The 18789-nt window shown below is 38.6% G+C and overlaps 1 protein-coding gene across 5 annotated transcripts in view; it reads left to right on the top strand.

Moving 5' to 3' along the window:
- Positions 1–18789, top strand: part of SMOC1 (SPARC related modular calcium binding 1) — a 226191-nt gene that overhangs the window by 112254 nt on the left and 95148 nt on the right. The gene's annotated exons all lie outside the window — the stretch shown is intronic.

The following is an 18789-nucleotide window of genomic DNA, read 5'->3' as shown; positions in this document are numbered from 1 at the left end:
CGGTGGATAGAGTGAAGAGACTCATCTTCCTGAGTTCAAATCAGATCTCAGACACTTACTAGACGTGTGACCCTGGACAAGCCATTTCACTTTGTTTGCCTCAGTTTCCTCATCTGTAAAATGAACTAGAGAAGGAAATTGCCAACCATTCTAGTATCTTTGCCAAGAAAACCCTAAATGGAGTCAGACACAACTGAAATGACTGAAGAACAAAATCAACAGATCCATATTAAGTGTGCAGGTCATTATACTGGGGGAGATATAAAGTTTACTTAAGATATGAACTTATGGTCTAGTAGGGCCTCTGAGCTCATGTAACAAAGCTTTTGCTATAATGTGCTTGTTTGCTTTTGCTTTTGGTGGGTAAAGCTTAACCAGATAGTGGTTTGCTATGAAAAGCAGCTATTCAAACTAGGTAGAAACTGAAATGTTAAATGTGAGGACAGAAAAATTTGGGGCAGACCCAGGTGGTGGCAAAAAAAAAGCTGGCTAAGAGCTGCCTCTTTGGTTTGACATGCTAAGTACTACCATGTGCTGTTCATTCTGTGATGTTTGATTTCCCTGGTGGGCAGACAGCTAGATTGAAGGCCCGTTTCAGCTAAAGTGATGGGAATGGATTTGCTTTTTCCCTTGATCAAAGACATTGCAATAACTTTTTGAAATGAGGCTGTCTTTTCTTCTGTTGCTTCAATTATGTTGATGTCTGCTGAGTCCTTTGAGATTCGCCTATCCTTCCACCCCCAATTTATTCCATAAACTTCTTTGTGTGTGTCTCTGTGTCTGTTTTTTTTCCTTTTTTAAAAAGAAAAGCCCATAGGTAGCAAGTTTCTCCAGGACTGTAAGAATTAAGATAGCAATTCTAGAGTTTACGGGAGAGTAGACACTGATGTTTTATTCTTGTTTCCCCCTCCTTGCAGAGAAAGGAGATGACATTTACAGTGAATCGCTGCTGAGTCTGAATCTGAGACAGAGAAGTTGTAGTTAGATCTGAGACAAGATACTTTAAGATGCCTATTTTTAAGTTATGTTACAGCTATGTGAATTACTATATGGTAGAATCATACTGATGTTTTTGAGGGAATGAAAGAACCCCAGATGAATATGATTTGCCTAGCACGATTCAGCACCACATGTACCCATCACTTTTCCCTTTGTGGTCTCGTCTTCATGCCCATCCCACCCTGTACCTAAGGAGAGAACCATATATATGCCTCCTCCTCTGGCTTGTGGACTTTCCCATTCTTATGTCTGAAGACTTGCTCTTTGCAATGCCCCCTGATGGCAGAGTGATATGGTGTGGGAGGCTCGTTTGAACAGATTGTGTGTTCTATTGTGTTGTATTTTGTTCCTGGTTTTTTTTTTTTAGTGTGTCCAATATACCATGAAATACACTGAATACACACAGCACTTGGACCTTTCTTGAGCCACTCTTTTGCTTTATGTTTGTTTTTGTATACTCTGTATACTTTTGTATACTTTTCATTCTTCCCATTTTCCTAGCCTCTAAGCTTCTGGTGGGTAGACACTATGCCTGACTCATTTCCTTAAAACATTGCCCAGTGTGGAGAGAGCATTTTGAAAATAGGGAATGAATGAATGGTTCTACCAAGGCCGAGTGCCTTGGGTGTTTCTATGCATTGTCCATAGCCTATTCTGTCTATAATACATGAGGTCCATGGCATTTTCACAATCTTAGAATCATTGATTTAGAGCTTTAAGGCACCTCAGAGGACATCTCATTTTATAATGAATTAAGTGAGACCCCAGGAGGTTAAATGACTTGCCCAAGGTCACACAGGGAATCAGCCAAACTCTTGGCTAATGAAAATAAATTAGAAGCTCAGCTGTCAATGGAAGAAGATTTATATTGAAGGAATTAAAGTATCCTGGGAAAACTCGCATATTGCCTTAAAGAGGCCAATAGTTTTGATGTAATTCTTTGATCCTGTTCTTCAATTAATTGACAAATTGTTGTGAGCTTTTTATATGCAAAACACTACATTAGGTGTCATAAGAAATAAAATTAATCATTGTCCCTGCACTCAAGAAGCTGATAAACTAATTGTGGAGATAAGACATGTACACGATAAATCAGCTAATTCGAGTCAGTATAGGTGGTACTTGGTTAATGAATATCATTTTTAAAAAAATATCATTATTTTTTTATATATTCATAATATATACTCACTTTACATGGTCCCTGGACCCAGAGAAGCTTTTTGTCATTTATTTTCTTACTCACTGGGTAATACTAACATCATTACTATCATGTGGAGGTCCGAAAAATGTGTTAACACTAAAAAACTTGTCCTGTATGCTAATTGGTTAATTGCTTCGGTGGAGAAATGCATTCCAAGTTCCAAAGTTATAAAAGGTCAGGATTCTCTATCTACTCTGCTCATACAAAGAATCAAAGAGTTAGGTGGATTGTCTGCTTCAATCCAGACCTGACCAAGAGTACCTTCTATACCAGAGGTGTCAGACACATCACCTGAGGCCTGCATGGCCCATTTCATCAAGTGCCATGTGAACCACATTAAAATATAATTGGGAAATATTTAATAAAAACAAAAATATAATAAAACATAGTATTAATGTGGGGTTTTCTAAGTCAATCTGTGGCCTGCAGGGATCCCTGTGTATAGTTAAGTGGCCATTTGTATTTGACTTTAATGCCATTGCTCAAAAACATGCTTAGCAGGTAGTCATCTAGCCTATGCCAGGCCTAGAGTCAGGAAGATGTGAGTTCAAATGTGACCTCAGATACTAGCTGTGTGACCCTGGGCAAGTCATTTAACCCTATTTGCCTCAGTTTCCTCATCTGTAAAATGAGCTGAAAAAGGAAATGGCAAACCACTCCTGTATCTTTGCCAAGAAAACCCCAAATGAGATCACAATGAATGGAACATGACTGAACAACTACTAAACAACAACAAAAAAGCTCAAAGATGAGTCTAAGGTTTCTAACAAGATCTGCTGAGGTAGCCATTTGATGTTAAAAAAAAAAATCTAAATCATAAACAAAGAGAAAACTCAATCAAAAGTTAAACCTCCAAAGGGCCTCTATTATAACTTTCTTATTCCCCAGATGAGGAAACATAGTGAGAAAGGTAAAGTGACGAAGGTTCTCAACCCCCCTCCCCTCCCCAGTCAGCTTGAATCTATTTTGTATACAGCTGTTTACATGTCCTTGGAAGTCAAGCACGGTTTCTCTATTGTCAGTGTATTCTCAGGGCCTAGCACAGTGCTGGGCCCATAGCAAGCTCTTAATAAATACTTGGGCAGCTAAGTGCCAGATAGAGTACCTGGCCTGGAGTCAGCAAGACTCAAATCCAGCCTCAGACACTTACTGGCTGTGTGGCCCTGGGCAAGTCACTTACCCCTGTTTGCCTCAGTTTCCGCCACTGTAAAATGAGCTGGAGAAGGAAATGGCAGACGAGTCCTGTATCTGTGCCAAGAAAGCAACAATTGGGATCACAGAGAGTTGGGCATAACTGAACAGCAACAAGACTTGTCGACTGAGTCCCAAACAAATAGCAAACTAGCAAACAGTCTGAGAAACAAATACTTTCCTGCTTTCTAAGAACAGCTCTCAGGGGGCTTTTATAATAAATAGTTCTCGAAAGCGCCCAGTTTGCATAAATTTAAGCACTAAATTCACAAAACAGAGAAGTTCTGTGGGAACTCACATGTTAAAGAAATAGCTAATTCTTATTGTCCTGCCTTTCCCTTTGGGGAGGGGGTTAGTTGCAGTTGGAGTTGGGGGTGGGCAAGGGAGGGAATTGACTGCAGTAGGAGCACATAAAAAGTTTTATAATCATTATTATCATTAGCTCTAAATTTTTTGTTTTCTAATTTGCTTTTTCTGTGAATTTTCCACAAAGGAAAATAACTTAGGATTATATGGATACCTGTGGATCTGTCTGTCTCTCTTTCTCTCCCCCAACCATCATAGCCCCCATCTAGTTTTTCTGGGAAGTTGTTCAAAAAGATTCTGACCACCTCTTCCGGTTGGCATTCTTTATATTTATTATTCACTAATAGCGAATTCTGAAGTTAAGTTTTGTGGACACTTGGTAAAATAAATGAACAGAGACCAGAAGTGTGCTGTTAAATGTTTAACAACTGGCTCCAGGAGAGAAATGTATGCATGACACACCTCTTAGTTTAGTGAATTATTAACATTCTCTCCATAACCTTCTTAAGTTTATACAATTAAAGCGATAGATGAAGCCCTGATGTGTAGCCCTTGGTGACTTCCAAGGTGTAAATGCTCACAGTGAAAATTTAATGATCATCTCTCAGGAGCTGATTGGAGCAGGCTCCAACATATGAGGTTAAAATATGCTTTTAGTTACCTGAGTATGCCTGAGTTACCATGGGCTTGTCACATAGTTTTTCAGAAATTCTTCCTCATTTTAAATGAAATCATGATACCTGGAGTGCCTAACTCCCAAGGTTGTTATGATAATTCAACGAGATAATATATGTAAATTGGTTTGTAAGCCTTAAAATTATATAATCATGTCTTACACTAAGTATTAACATTGTTAATTATGCTGATTAATCATCAGCAATGAGCTTGCTTAGGTGAGAAAGATTATATTCATTGATTTAATCTAAGGAATTAAAAACAAAATCAAAGCAAGACAAAACTAACTCTAAATTCCCTAAATTTAACCACAATCCATAGAAAGCACCCTCAGTGGTAGAATCTGTTTTGCTTCTGTCTTCATATCCTCAGTGCTTAGCAGGGTGTCTTGTATAGTGTTGGCATTTAAGAAATGTCTGGATTTTGAAAAGTAAGATTTGGTTCACTATTGTATGTCTTTCTTTCTTGATGTGGAAAAAACTTGTGATTAAATTCAATAAACATTTTTAAAGCATGATGTTGTCCTAGAAAATGGGAACGCAAAGGGAGGGGGGAGAGAGAAGAAAAGAAATTTACATGATAATTTTGTTGTATGTTTGAAAGGAATAGCAAATTGTGCACAGTAGATCTGCAGTCTCATGTGCAATCATCTTTTTTATTGTACTATGTTATGGAAATGCTCATTTTATTACATAAATTAAAATTTTTAATAGTGATTTTGAAAAGCACAACTAAGTTCTAGTCAGGTAAAGAAGGTGAACCTCACCACAATTCTTCCTAGGATTACTCTGTGTGTGTCTGAGTGTTTTGAATGTGTCTGAGTAGATCAGGCTCCCTTGGGCACAAGAGACAAAAGTGGTTTCTGTGTGTGCTGTGGCTGCTTGGGGCTCTTTACATAATGTACAATGTTCACTTAAAACACACACATGAAACAATCACACTGTTAAACATGCATACTTGTCTATTATGTAGAGGGGTGGGCATAAATGGTAAGTGGCTTCACTGCTGGGCAAGAAGTTGCTTTTCTGTTATTCAGTAAGGAAGAAAGCCCCAAATTTAGCATTAGGGTAAGATTTCTTCCTCTCGGAGGTTGATGTCATTTCACCCCTCTCCTTTTCCGGGCCCCCAAGAACACCACCATTTGTGAACCTAGGGGAGGAATAGCCATCCTGCTGTCAAATCTTTGTTTTTAATTACAGGCTAGAAAATCATCATCAGATACGAAGATTACCATATATAAAGGTCAGAAAACAGGGATTGTACATGAGACGTCTACTTGATGCTTGGGGTTTTTTTAGACATACATTATATTTGGTGTGGTAGTTCCAGTACTGCCTGTTTGTGTTCCTCTCACAATGTTCCCTACGACATTGTATTTTTAAAAAATGTTTCAATGATGCTCTTTTGATTCCTTTTTTTCCCCTCACGATCGCTATTCCCTTAACTCTCCCCGTTCTTGCTCCTAAATGAGAGTCCTCCTTTGCAGTGAATGTATAATCAAACAAAATAAATATGCGGTGTTGCAACAAACATTGCAATGGTCTTATCTTGAAAGGTGTATGTCATTCAGCAACTGTAGTTAATCACCTCTCACCAAGAGGAGGGAAACATCAACAGTCTTCTGGATGTAATTGGTCAAGGTTTTTAAAGTCTTTCAAAGATATTTTCCTTTACAATGTTCATTCTGTATCTGTTAATATGTCTTTCCATGTTTCTCTGAATCTAACCCTTTCATAATTTCTTTGATCACAATGATATTTTATTACTTTCATAATTTGTTCAGTCATTGAATCTAAAATTTAATTTGGGTAGTATTGTCACTTATGTTAGCTTGAGCAATCCCACCATGAGCAAATACATTCTTTACAATTTAAGCTTTCCTTAAGACATTTTTTGGTGTGTGTTGATAAAGTGAATCCCAAATATGCAATTCTGTAATAATTCTGGATGGAGTTTTCATATAATTTTTCTAATATACAGGAAAGCTAATTATTTATTTAGGTTTATTTCATATCCTGATCATTTGATGAAATTATTAATTGTTTCTATTAAATCTTAGTTGACCTCTAGGATTCTATAAGCGAACCATCATATCACCTGCAAAAAGCGATTATTTTGTTTCTTTGTCCATATTTATTTCTCTTAATTGCTTCTCTTATCTTACTGCTGTAGCTAGTATTTCTAGAACTATATCCAATAATAGGGGCAATGGGCAACCTTGCTTTACCCTGATTTTATTAGAAAATCTTCAAGTATTTCTCTGTTACAAATGATATTGTTCATAGATACTGTTTATTGTATTAAAGAAAGGTTCACTAATTTCTATGCTTTCTAGCTTTGTTTTGTTTTTACATAAAAGAGTACTATATTTTGTCAAAAGCTTTTCTGTATCTATTGATATAATTATATATTTTATTGCTTTTGTTATTAATAAGGTCTATCATATTTATAGTTTTCCTAATATTGAATCAACCCCGAATTCACAAATCCAACTTGGTTATCATGTATGATCTTTTTTTTAATATGCTGCTGTATCCTTCCTGTCACTCCCACCATCTGCTGCCTTTGCTCCTGTACGTGTGCTACTGAATGAAAGCAGACAAAATCATGCAACCATCCTGACTGAGTCCACTGCAAATTTATGTTCATAACCTCAACTAGGCTATCACTGCTGGTAGGCAGACCTTTAACAGCTCCCTAATTATTTCACTATCTTACCACAGGAGTTCTCTCAAACCCTTTCATTCCTCCTCAAACTTTTCATGGCCCTCCACCTTGGCCCTCTCAGGTAAAAGCCTTGATTCATGTTTTACTGAAAAACAAAACTGAGGCCATTCAACGAGAGCCCTCTCTTCTATAATCCTTCTTATCCCACATCACCCAGGAGCCTTCGACCACTATTTCCTCTTTCACGCTATCTCACGTGAGAAGGTAGTGCTTCTCCTTGCCAAGGTCAGCCCTTCTGCATGAACAAGGCATCTCATTCCACCCTATGTCCTCTAGCAGAGTGACCACTTCATCCTCATTCCCTCATTTATCTCCACTCTCTCCCTGTCAACTGTTCCTCTCCTGGGTCTTCCCGTCCCAGACTGGTTTTTGTAACTAGGTAAAAGAGGACATTCTCTGCCTCATTTCTTACCCAGCCTCAATCACTGAATTAGCATGGCCTCATCCAAACTGAGACCAGTTAAAGATCTTAGATCTTTTTAAGAAAGGTCAACGTCTCCCACTGCATCCAGGGCAATCTCTAAGTTGTCCTGATTTATATCTTGCCTCTGGACCCAGATGACTGGAGGATAAAGTGAGGCTGGTGACTTTGCATAGCTCTCCCTCACTTAAATCCAATTCACTTGCATATCATGCCATCACCTCCCTGATGTCATGGTCCTCTACGAGAACAAAGGATAAACAGCAACCTCTATGAGTAGGAGTAGGAGCTGCCCCACTGGGAACCCAACTGGAACGGTCCAGTCAGGCAACTCAGCTCTCTCTTTTCTTCCTTCCTTCCTCTCTTTCCTTTTTTTGTTTCCTTCTTTCCTGGGAGACATAGAAATTAAAACTAGAAGAGTCAGAGACTTCAGTGTACCCCTTTCAGAATTAAAGAAATATAACAGATAAACAAGAAAGAATTTTTAAAAAGTCAAATATGCTAATTATCTTATGAGTGCTTAGTAGGAACTTAAGAAATATGCACACATACTCCTTTTTTTTATTTCAATAGTATTTTATTTTTCCCAATTATAAGTCAAGAAAATTTTTAGCATTCATTTTTACAAGATTTTGAGTTCCAAATTCTTCTACCTCCTTCCCTTCGGTAAATGGTAGGCAATTTGATATAGGTCATACATGTGCTATCATGTAAAACGTATTTCCATATTAGTCATAGTAGCGAAAGAAGAAACAGATCAAAAGGGGGGAAAACCATGAAAAATAATAAAATAGAAAAAAGTATGCTTCCATCTGCATTCAGAGTCCATTGGTTCTTTATCTGGATGTGGACCGCATTTTCCTTCACGAATCCTTTGTACTTGTCTTGAATTATCGTGTTGCCGAGAAGAGCTGTGTCAGTCATAGTTGATCATCACACAGTGTTGCTGATACATGTACAATGTTTTCCTGGTTCTGCTCATTTTACTTTTCATCAGTTCATACAAGTCTTTCCAGGTTTTTCTGAAATATAACTGTTCATCATTTCTTATTGCATAATAGTATCCCATTACATTCATATACCACAACTTGTTCAGCCATTCCTCAATTGATGGACATCCCCACAATTCCCAATATTTTCCCACCACTAAAGGAGCTACCATGAACATTTTTGCACATGTGGGTCCTTTACTCAGGAAGCTTGGCATCTACCTGGTTTAGTGAGGCTATGCGGAAGCATGTAGAGGTCTGACCACTGGCAGGAGCCTGTTTGCCAGGGCTATGCTAAAGCACACAGTGGTTCTCCAAGCCTAACTCTGTTCATTCCCCTGGCTACAGTGAAGCACATGGGTGGTCATGGTGTTGGCATTTACCTGTTCCACCACACTGGGGCTAAGAATATCCCACTAGTTTGCTGAAATGGGGCTTACTGAGATGCTTCCTTTCCTGCACGATCCTCTACTTTTATCTGAGTGAGACAGACCTTTCCTGTTGATCTTCCAAGCTGTGCTAAAAGATTGTTTCACCCTGACTTTTTGCCGGTTTCTGATGTTCCAGGATTTGTTTTGGGATGCTATGTTATGGTTTTTGGAGGTGAATATGAGAGAGTTACAATGATTTACTGCTTTCTCTGCCATCTTGGTTCCCCAAAGTCTGCATACATATTTTTTAAGATTGCATGTCATCTTTACAAAAATTGACCATGAATTTATACTAAAAATGTAAATTTATACTAGAGCATAAAAATAGATCCAGATAAGCAGAAACATTAAACATATCCTTTACTTAACAGTCGATAATGGCCTTTGAAGAAAGGACTCAAACCCAAATGAAAATTAACATCCTGAAGAATATATGTGAATCAAAGAAGAAATCATAGAAACAAAAGAATTTTATTAAACAAAATGACAGATAATAAATTATTATATTTAAATAGCATATATTATATATATAATATATATATATATATAATAAAATTCAAAAGAAAAATAAGACAGAATACCAAAACTATATAGCCAAAGCAGTTATCAAGGCAAAATTTGTATTTCTAAATACTTTCAGCAACAAAAGAGGCAATGGTTCTACTCAGCTCTTGTCTTTTAATCAGAGATTCTTTAAAATTCTATCCTACAAATGTTTCCTTTTTCCTCTTTAAAATGATAAACGAATTTGCAGTATAATTCTTTGTTGTAAGCCATTTTTTCTTTTACCTTTTGGCATTTCATATCCTAATGTTTTCCCACAATTTTAGGAATTGCAGTGTAGTCTTGTGTGATCTGTCTGGTTTCTTGGCACTTGAATCTTATCTTTCTGGGCACTTGTAGTAATTTTTTTGACTCAGATGTCCTGGATTTTGGTCTGTGACATTCCTGGGTATTTTTGATTTGGGATTTCTTATACAAGGTGACAGGTAGAGTTTCTGTTTTCTGTTTACCATCTTGTTGTAAAAGATCTAAGTAGTTTTATTTTATGCTTTCATGAAACATGGTATCCATTTATTTTACTATTAATTATGGTTTTCAAGGAGTCTGGTTATCTCTCCTTACATTATCCCTCCTTAAGCTATTTTACAGATAATTTTTTCTTATACTTCTATAAAAAACATCACACGTATCACGTGTTCTTTTAGAGATGCCTCCTCTCCTCCCCACTCACTCCATATTTCTATATTTCTCATACCCCAATTATGAGAAATATAGTTTTTCTTCCTTCTGTGGAAGACTAGATTCCTCATCTCCCCCAAAGCCTTTTTTCATGTTCAGAAACATAATCTAGTAAAGGATGAATAGGGCTCTATCCCAGATTGCCTACAAGATGGGCAAAAGGGTAATACATTCTTTCTAGGAGAGCATACTTCCTCCCTGAAGTATCTGTCATTCTGGTACTTAGCCTCATGGTCCCCTGGAGGTAGGTGAGGCATACATTTACCCCTTTGGGAATCTCTGGGAAATGGACTGCCCCCTCCAGATGTAACTGCATCCTTTGTGGAGCTGTACAGAACAGTGCTACTCTCTCTCTCCCCTTCTTTTCCCTCCTCCCCAAAAAGAATTTGCCTTAGGGGCAGCTAGGTGGTGCAGTGAATAGAGCACCAGCCCTGGAGTCAGGAGGACCTGAGTTCAAATCCGACCTCAGACACTTATCACAAGAACTAGCTGTGTGACCTTGGGCAAGTCACTTAATCCCAATTGCCCTCCAAAAAGCAAAAAAAAAAAAAAAAAGAATTTGCCTTAGATACAGTTTTAAGTGATTATACAGCTACTTGCATTCCAGCACCAGCTTACTTACCTGTTTAGGGCATTTGAGCCTCGTGTAGAATAGTTGTGGTTTTTTCCCCCTGGGTTAGTCTACTATGGCAGACGGAAATGACGTTTTTGGTCTTTCACCATATCTTGACTATGTGTTACTCAAGATAGATAAACACACTTCCTGGTCTCAGGCGATGTTTCCCTCCTCTCTATCCTCCCCTTGTGTGAGTATTTCTTGGTTTCTCCTTTCCTCACGCTGCTTTCAGTGTCCCCATATTACTGTGGCCAAATCAACATCTTGACAATTCAAGTAACTTAACTTCCATTTTCCTTTTTTTTTTTTAAGACAATCCTAGTTGGGTCCTTGACTCCCCAGTCCTTTACTTGTCTTCTTTATCGCCTCTCTTTTCCTTCCCTATTCCAAGCCCCCAAATATACGAGTTTTAGGGCATGTTTTCCCTATATACTATTTCAAATATGTTTATATCTATTAGCAGACATATTACTATATAAAAATATGTTTATCTCCCATAAACTTCTGTAGTTGTACTAGATATTTTGGTATTATTTCTGTAGTCTACTCATGTCCCTATCAGGAAATAGAAGACTTATTAGAGTTATGTTTATTCTCCAATTATCAATTAAATATTTTATTGAAGATTTAATTTAGTATACCTATTTCTTGTGAGAAAGAGCACTGCTTGAATATTACAAATATTCATGAGTTGCACATCTGTGCATTTTCTAGTATAGCTCCCAATTCTATCTTTCCAGTATTCTTATACTTTATTTCCCCTACACTGTCCTACTTACTGTTCCTCACACAACAGTCCAGCTCCTAATTTCATGCCTTTCTACTGATTCTCCCCCATGTCTACGTTTACCTCCTAGCTTCCCTCTATCTCTGTCTCCTAACTTCCTTCAGGATTTAGCTCAAATCCCTCCTTTCCTTCCCCTCATCCCACCTCGAAGTCTTCCCTAAGGTTTTCATTCTGATATGACCTTCCTTCTCCACTGTACCTATCATATACACACACACACACACACACACACACACACACACACACACACACAGAGTTATTTGCATGCTTTTTTCCCCATTAGAATGTGAGCTTCTTGATAACAGGGACTATGGTTCTGATAGGGGCTTTTTTTGGGGGGGGGCTTTCTTTGTATCCCCAGCACTTAGCACAGTGCCTAGAACATAATAGGTATTTAATTATGCTTAGTGACAAATATTTGATTCCAGTTCTCCATTTGTTATGTTTTGTAGCTTGCTTATACCCAGCATGTCCCTCCCCATTGCCCTCTGAGTGATATTTTTAATTTAGACAGTTTAGTATAGAGGATGGGGCACTGCATTTGGAGTCATGGAAATCTAGGTTTGGAATTAGGAATAAGTCACTTTAAATGTCTAAGCCTCCATTTTTTCATCTATGAAATGAGGAGGATCAGATTTGATGACTTCCAAGGGCCTTCTCGCTTTAGAGCAAGACCCTATGAATTCTCCTGGAGATTGGAGTCTTTTAAAACTAGTACATAAACACAATCAGCAATAGATTATTGCTGTTAAAAAGATGGACCTTGGATTCTGGGAGAAGTCAGCTTCATGAAAGGAGCTTTGCAATTTCCTAAGGAAATTCATCCATTCTCCTCTTCCTCTTTAATTCTATGTCCAGCTCATTGTCCATTTGTAGTATTTGTCCAAGATACATATAATGATGAACAAGCTGTCTGGATTGCAGATAATCTGAATAATAGTCATGAGAATACTAGACAATATCCATAATAAAAAATGACATCTTGGGGGGTGAAGTCAAGTTGGCGGAGTAGAAACAGGACTTCTGCAAAGCTCCAGCTCCCACCGCCTCCAATTCATATAAAAAATGACTCTAGACAAACTTTGGAGCTACAGAACCCACAAAATGACACAGAAAAGCTAACCTCCCACTGAGGACAGCCCAGCAGGCCAGCAGCAAGCAGCCAGCACAGCCTGCTGGGAGCTGAGCCCAGCCCTGCCAAGGTTTTAGCCTCAGGGTAGCCTGCCCAGCCCCGGCTAGAGGGACTTCAGATCACCAGCAGATGTGGTGGTTTCCAGAATTATCAACTCATAGATTCTAAGGACAAAGTGTCTCAAAAGTCCAGGGCGATTCAAAGTGGCCCCCAGCAATCCTTCTCAGTCTCTCTTTCTGCCTCCATGAGGTGCTGCTTCCAAAAAGTTCTTCTGCCTCTCTCTTGTCTCTCCAAATCTACATCACCAGCTCCTCCCAGTTCGTTTCTCTCTTTTCAAGTCCACAAGTCCATCCCACAGGTGGGATTAACAAGCTCTGGGTTTTAACACAATCAATTTGAAAAACCAAGCCAATACAGGGGAATCTTTAAATGCTATTACTATCACAGCAAGTGACCAGTCTGAGGGGTAATCTCTCTTGCTTTAACCTGATTGGATCTGGATTGAGGTCTAGAGTGGAGATCCTGGAGTGCATTAACAGTTTGCCAGAGCATATGGAGGCTTCAGAGAGGGCACCCAACTAATACCTCCAGCAGTTGAGAAAACCCCAGCATTTGGGACAAAGATCCCATTTCTGGTAGAAGAGTTATATTGTGGCAAAAGGCTCAAAAGTCAAGTAATTGAGTGGCAACATGAGCAAGCAAAGGAAGCAAATCAAACAGAGCAATCCAACTTTACACTCCTATTTTCGGGACAAAAAGGATCAAAGCTTGGAACAGGAGGAAGACAGTGAAGTCAGAACTCCTGCAACAAAAGCTCCCAAGAAAAATACGAGCTGGTTACAGGCCATAGGGGACCTTAAGAAGGATTCTGAAAACCAAATAAGAGAAGTGGATGGAAATTTGAGAAGAGAAATGAGAATGATGCAAGAAAATTATGAAATGAGAGTCAATAACCTGACTGAAGAAAATGACACCTTAAAAAATAGACTAACTCAAATGACAAAAGAGGCTCAAAAAGGCAATGAGGAGAAGAATTCCTTAAAAAGCAGAATTTTCCAGATGGAAAAAGAATCTCAAAAGCTCACTGAGGAGAATCATTCCTTCAGAATTAGATTGGAGCAAATGAAAGCTAGTGACTTTATGAGAAATCAAGATACTATTAAACAGATCCAAACGAATGAAAAAATAGAAGGCAATGTGAAATATCTCACTGGAAAAACCACTGACCTGGAAAATAGATCCAGGAGAGATAATTTAAAAATTATTGGACTACCTGAAAGCCATGATCAAAAAAAGAACCTAGAAATCAACCTTCATTAAATTCTCAAGGAAACCTGCCCTTTGTTTTAGAACCAGAGGGCAAAATAGAGGTTGAAAGAATCCACCAATCACCTCCTGAAAAAGATCCCAAAAAGAAAACTCCTAGGAATATTATAGCCAGGTTATGGAGCTCCCAGATCAAGGAGAGAATATTACAAGCATCCAGGAAGAAACAATTTGAATATTGTGGAAACACAATCAGGATAACTCAGGACCTGGTAGCTTCTACATTGAGGGACCAAAGAGCTTGGAATATGATATTCTGGAGGGCAAAGGAGCTGGGATTAAAACCAAGAATCACCTACTCAGCAAAACTGAGTATCATGTTTCAGGGGAAAATATGGTCATTTGGAGGAATAGAGGATTTTCAAGCATTCTTTTTTAATTTTTTTTTTAAGCAATTGGGGTTAAGTAACTTGCTCAAGGTTACACGGCCAGGTGTTTCTGGGTGGGTGCTAAGTGTCTGAGCCCGGGATTCGATCTCCAGGTCTTCTCAACACTGGAGCCGGTGCTCTTACTCGCTGTGCTACCTGGCCGCCCCTCAAGCATTCTTGCTGAAAAAACCAGAGTTGAATAGAAAAATCTGACATTCAGATACAAGAAGCAAGAGAAGCTAAACAGGGAAAAGAAATCATAAGGAGCTTATCAAAGTTGAACTATTAACATTCCTACGTGGAAAAACAATAATTGTAACTGATGAAACTTTTCTCAGTATGAGAAGAGTTGAAGGGAATAGAAATGTGTATATATATGTATATGTATGTATACATACATATATATGTCTATATAGGAGGGTATATGGGCATATGAATACATATGTGAGTGTGTGTATGTATGTGCACAGGTATACATAGACAGAGGGCACAGGACCAGTTGAAAAGGAAGGGATGATACTTAAAAAAAGGTGAAATTAAGAGGTGAGAGAGGAATATAATGAGAGGAGATGGGGAGGGACAGAATGGGGTAAACTATCTCATAGAAGAGGCAAGGGAAAATGGTTACAATGGAGGGGAAGAACAGGAAGGCAAAAGGCAAAAGTCAACCTTATTCTCATTGAATTTGGCTTAAGGAGGGAATGACATACACACTAAATAGGGTATCTCGCTCTACAGGAGAGTAGAGTAGAAGGGAAAGAGAGGGAGTATAATGAAAGGGAGGGCAGGCTTGGGGGGAGGAAAGTTGAAAGCACCCACTTTTGAAAAGGGGCTGGATCAAAGTAGAGAATAGAACAAGTGGGAGGTGGGATAGGCTGGAGGGAAATATAGTTAGTCTTTCACAATATATCCACTATGGAAATATTTTTGCATAGCTACACATGTACAACTTATACTGATTTGCTTATCTTCCCAGTGAGGGTGGGTGATGAGGGAGAAAGGGAAAGAATCTAGAATTCAAAGTTTTAAATTCAAATGTTTAAATAAATATATGTATATATATTATTATTATTTTACATGTAACTGGGAAATGACATACGCAGGCACTGGGGCATAGAGATCCACCGTGCCCTACTGGAAAGTTGGAGGGGGTTGGTGAGGGAAGATATGGGAGGGAGCTGATTCGGGGAGGGAATATTCAGTGGGATCGCTCTTTTAGGGTGGTGGGTAGGGAAAAATGGGGAGAAAATTTGTAACTCAAAATCTTGTGGAAATGAATAATATAAACTAAAAAAGAAAAAAGGAAAAAAAGAATGGCATCTTGCCATGTACACAGGAAAACACAAGTGGATGACCTGCAATTTCATAAGTTTAATTTTTAAAAACCTAGATATAATTTTTACTAGTTTAAACTGATTCCCCCTCACCGCCAATCAGAACGTTGAGGATCTATTGAATATCATTACGCAGAAAATTTTCTAAGAAAGAACATGACATAGAGGACAGAATGCTTGATGTTGTGTTTTCAAGAATTTAATTTAAATCTCAGATACTTACTAGCAGTCTGAATCTGGGCAAGTCACACAACTGTTGTCAGACTCAGTTTCCTTATTTCTCAAATGGAGATAATACTCAAAGTTCTTGTTAGGTTCCAGAGATGTATGTAAAGTCTCTGGTCTCAAGAGCTATAGAAATGCCAGTTATTATTTGCTGTATCTTTTAGACAAAAGCATCTTTCCACCAAGTTTGCTAAAAAAAAATACCCTGGAAAATAAATTACACATTTTCAGGCATATCCTCTATTTCACAAAAACAACAAAATTTCAAAAGCACTTTAAAAAAATGTATCTTGCTTTTTAAGTTAGAGCCCTGTACCTGCTAAAAGTAATACTCATAGAAAAAGAAATTCACTTAAATAATTCCACCTGCCCCTTGAATTTGGTCTGACTCAGGTTCACTTTAGTTTTGTCCTTTGCCTAAGGCATTCTTCTATGAAGTAACTCTGTACACCTAAATGCTTTAAGAGAATGTTTTACTTTTACTTGCTCTAAAGAAAATGGTGGACAATCTCTCTGTCTCTCTCTCTGTCTCTCATTCTTATTTCTATGTAATTGTACTGAGAATCATTCTCTCATTAGTTTTCAGCTGTGCTATAGTAGTCCAATTTAAGGTGCTCCGTTTAGCAGCAAAATCCAAGGGTAAGAAAGCTGAGTTTGAGCCTGCATGCTGCCAGACTCCTCCCATCCCTGGGTGAAGATTCTGGCATACCAGCTTGTATTTTATACAACAGGCTTATATAAAGAGTCAGAGACTCTCTGAGTGGAAAAAATAATTCCAAGGGCATCTAATGTAACTGACATTTACATAACTCCTTTTAAAAGTGTATAAATTGCTTTAGATATATGATTTCATTTGAACCATATATTAGCCTTGTGAGGTAGGTACCACATGTGTCATCCCCACCACCCTCACCATTGAGAGATGAGAAAACAGATTTTGACTGACTTGTCAATATTCATGCAAATCCAAGCCTTGCTGACTCCAAATCCAGCACTCTAAAGCCTACTAGCTTTCCACTATACAGACTTGGATAGACATGTGTCAGATCAAGTCTCCTGAACCTTATTTCAATATAATACAAGTCTAGTATTACATTGTTGAGTACTAATATAGATACCCCATTCTATTGCTCAGTACCAGGAAATAGTATTGACTTTGGCTATTCACTGTGTGTCTGGGTGGAGGCAAATTCTTCCATAAGTAACATGAATCTGAGAGGAACCTTCAGAGCTGCCTTGGAATCTATTCCTGTATCCCATTTTTTTTCACATCTATTCTCCAAATTCAACAGTAAATCCCTTTGGAAAGGAAATTTGAACAACCCCAGGGTGCTAGACTTGGTTGGTAGTGCCTGCTTGGTAGGAGACTGCTTAATGGAGCACAAGAGCTTCAGATGGAGTCAGAATGCTTGGCATAGTCTCCCAGACACATCTTTCTATAAAGAGAGTTAGTGGCAGAGGAGGGTAAAGTTAACGGCCAGATCTCATTAAAATCTCAGCTGTCAGAGAAGCATGATCTCTGCATGAACTTATTCCTATGGTACTGACAAAATCTGGAGGGGTCCTCTCCAAGTTTCTAGCCATACGTCCCACCCAAGAAGTGTGGCTGGAGATGTCTAGGGATCTAGAGAAACTCTGGGTGCTTGCCTTAATCTAAGAGGTGTTTCTTTACCCAGCTGAGAGTGAACAGAATTGGATCAGTGCCCAGTATCACAAGGGACTTCAGCTCAGCTGGCCATGTTGACCTCCCATCTGAAGCCTTTGTCCAGTGTTCGGTTCTGTAGACAATGAGCTTTTCAGCATCACTGTTGGTTCAAGGTACCACTGAAACAACTCAGTTTGAGAGGAGATGATCATTTAGCTACATCGCTTGAGAGGCAATGATGGGGGGAGGGAAGGGATGGCAGGGACATGCATTTGCCTCTGTAGAGGGATGCCAGATTGTTGATTTGTAGAAACTTCCTTACACCATCCTGGACAGAGTGGTCAAGAGGGTAAGATGATGTTCTTTCTCACCTAGAATTCAAGGGGAAGACAAAAATCACTGAAGTGATCAAAGGTCTTTTTGCCTTTACAAGGTTTGGATGTGGGTGGTACAAAGGATAGATAGCACACTGGAACTGGACTTAAGATGACCTGAGTTCAAATCCTTCTATAGACGCTTACTAGCAGTGTGACCCTTGGGCAAGTCACTTAACCCTGGTCTGCCTCAGTTTCCTCATCTGTAAAATAGGGATAATATACTATCCACCTCCCAGTTTGTTGTGAGAATAAAATAAGATACTTGAAAAATACTTTGCCTACATGAAGCACTGTATAAATGCTAGTAATTATTATTATTTGTTCTCCAATATGAACCACATGCTCCACCCTTCCCATAATCCTTCCATTGCTTTATCATGCAGTGGTCATTTTGCTAATTATATAGAAGGCCTTCTAGTGTGTGTCCATTGTGGAAGAATCATTGATGTAACCTGGTGATTACTGCCTCTGTGATCTTCAGTAAGTTATTTAACCTAATAAATAAAGCAACAAATAAGTAAATGAAGCTGGAATATAACCATATGCACCACGGAAAAAATTAGATCTTGAGTCAAAGAACCAAGCTTTGAATCCCACTTTTGAAGCTTACTACTTGTGTGACCTTGGGAAATCACTTTAACTACCTCCTGGACTTCAGTTTCTGTATCTGTAAAATGAAATGTTGGACTTGATTTCCTCTGAGGCCCCTTCCAGCTCTAGGTCTCTGACCCTATGGTCTCTTCTCTTCTCTTCTCTTCTCTTCTCTTCTCTTCTCTTCTCTTCTCTTCTCTTCTCTT

The sequence above is a fragment of the Petaurus breviceps genome, unplaced genomic scaffold, assembly GCF_028583685.1.
Source record: "Petaurus breviceps papuanus isolate PSGF00001 unplaced genomic scaffold, PetGlider_PUasm1.0 189, whole genome shotgun sequence".
In the NCBI taxonomy this organism is placed as follows: Eukaryota; Metazoa; Chordata; class Mammalia; order Diprotodontia; family Petauridae; genus Petaurus; species Petaurus breviceps.
This window is presented reverse-complemented; position numbering and strand designations above follow the sequence as displayed.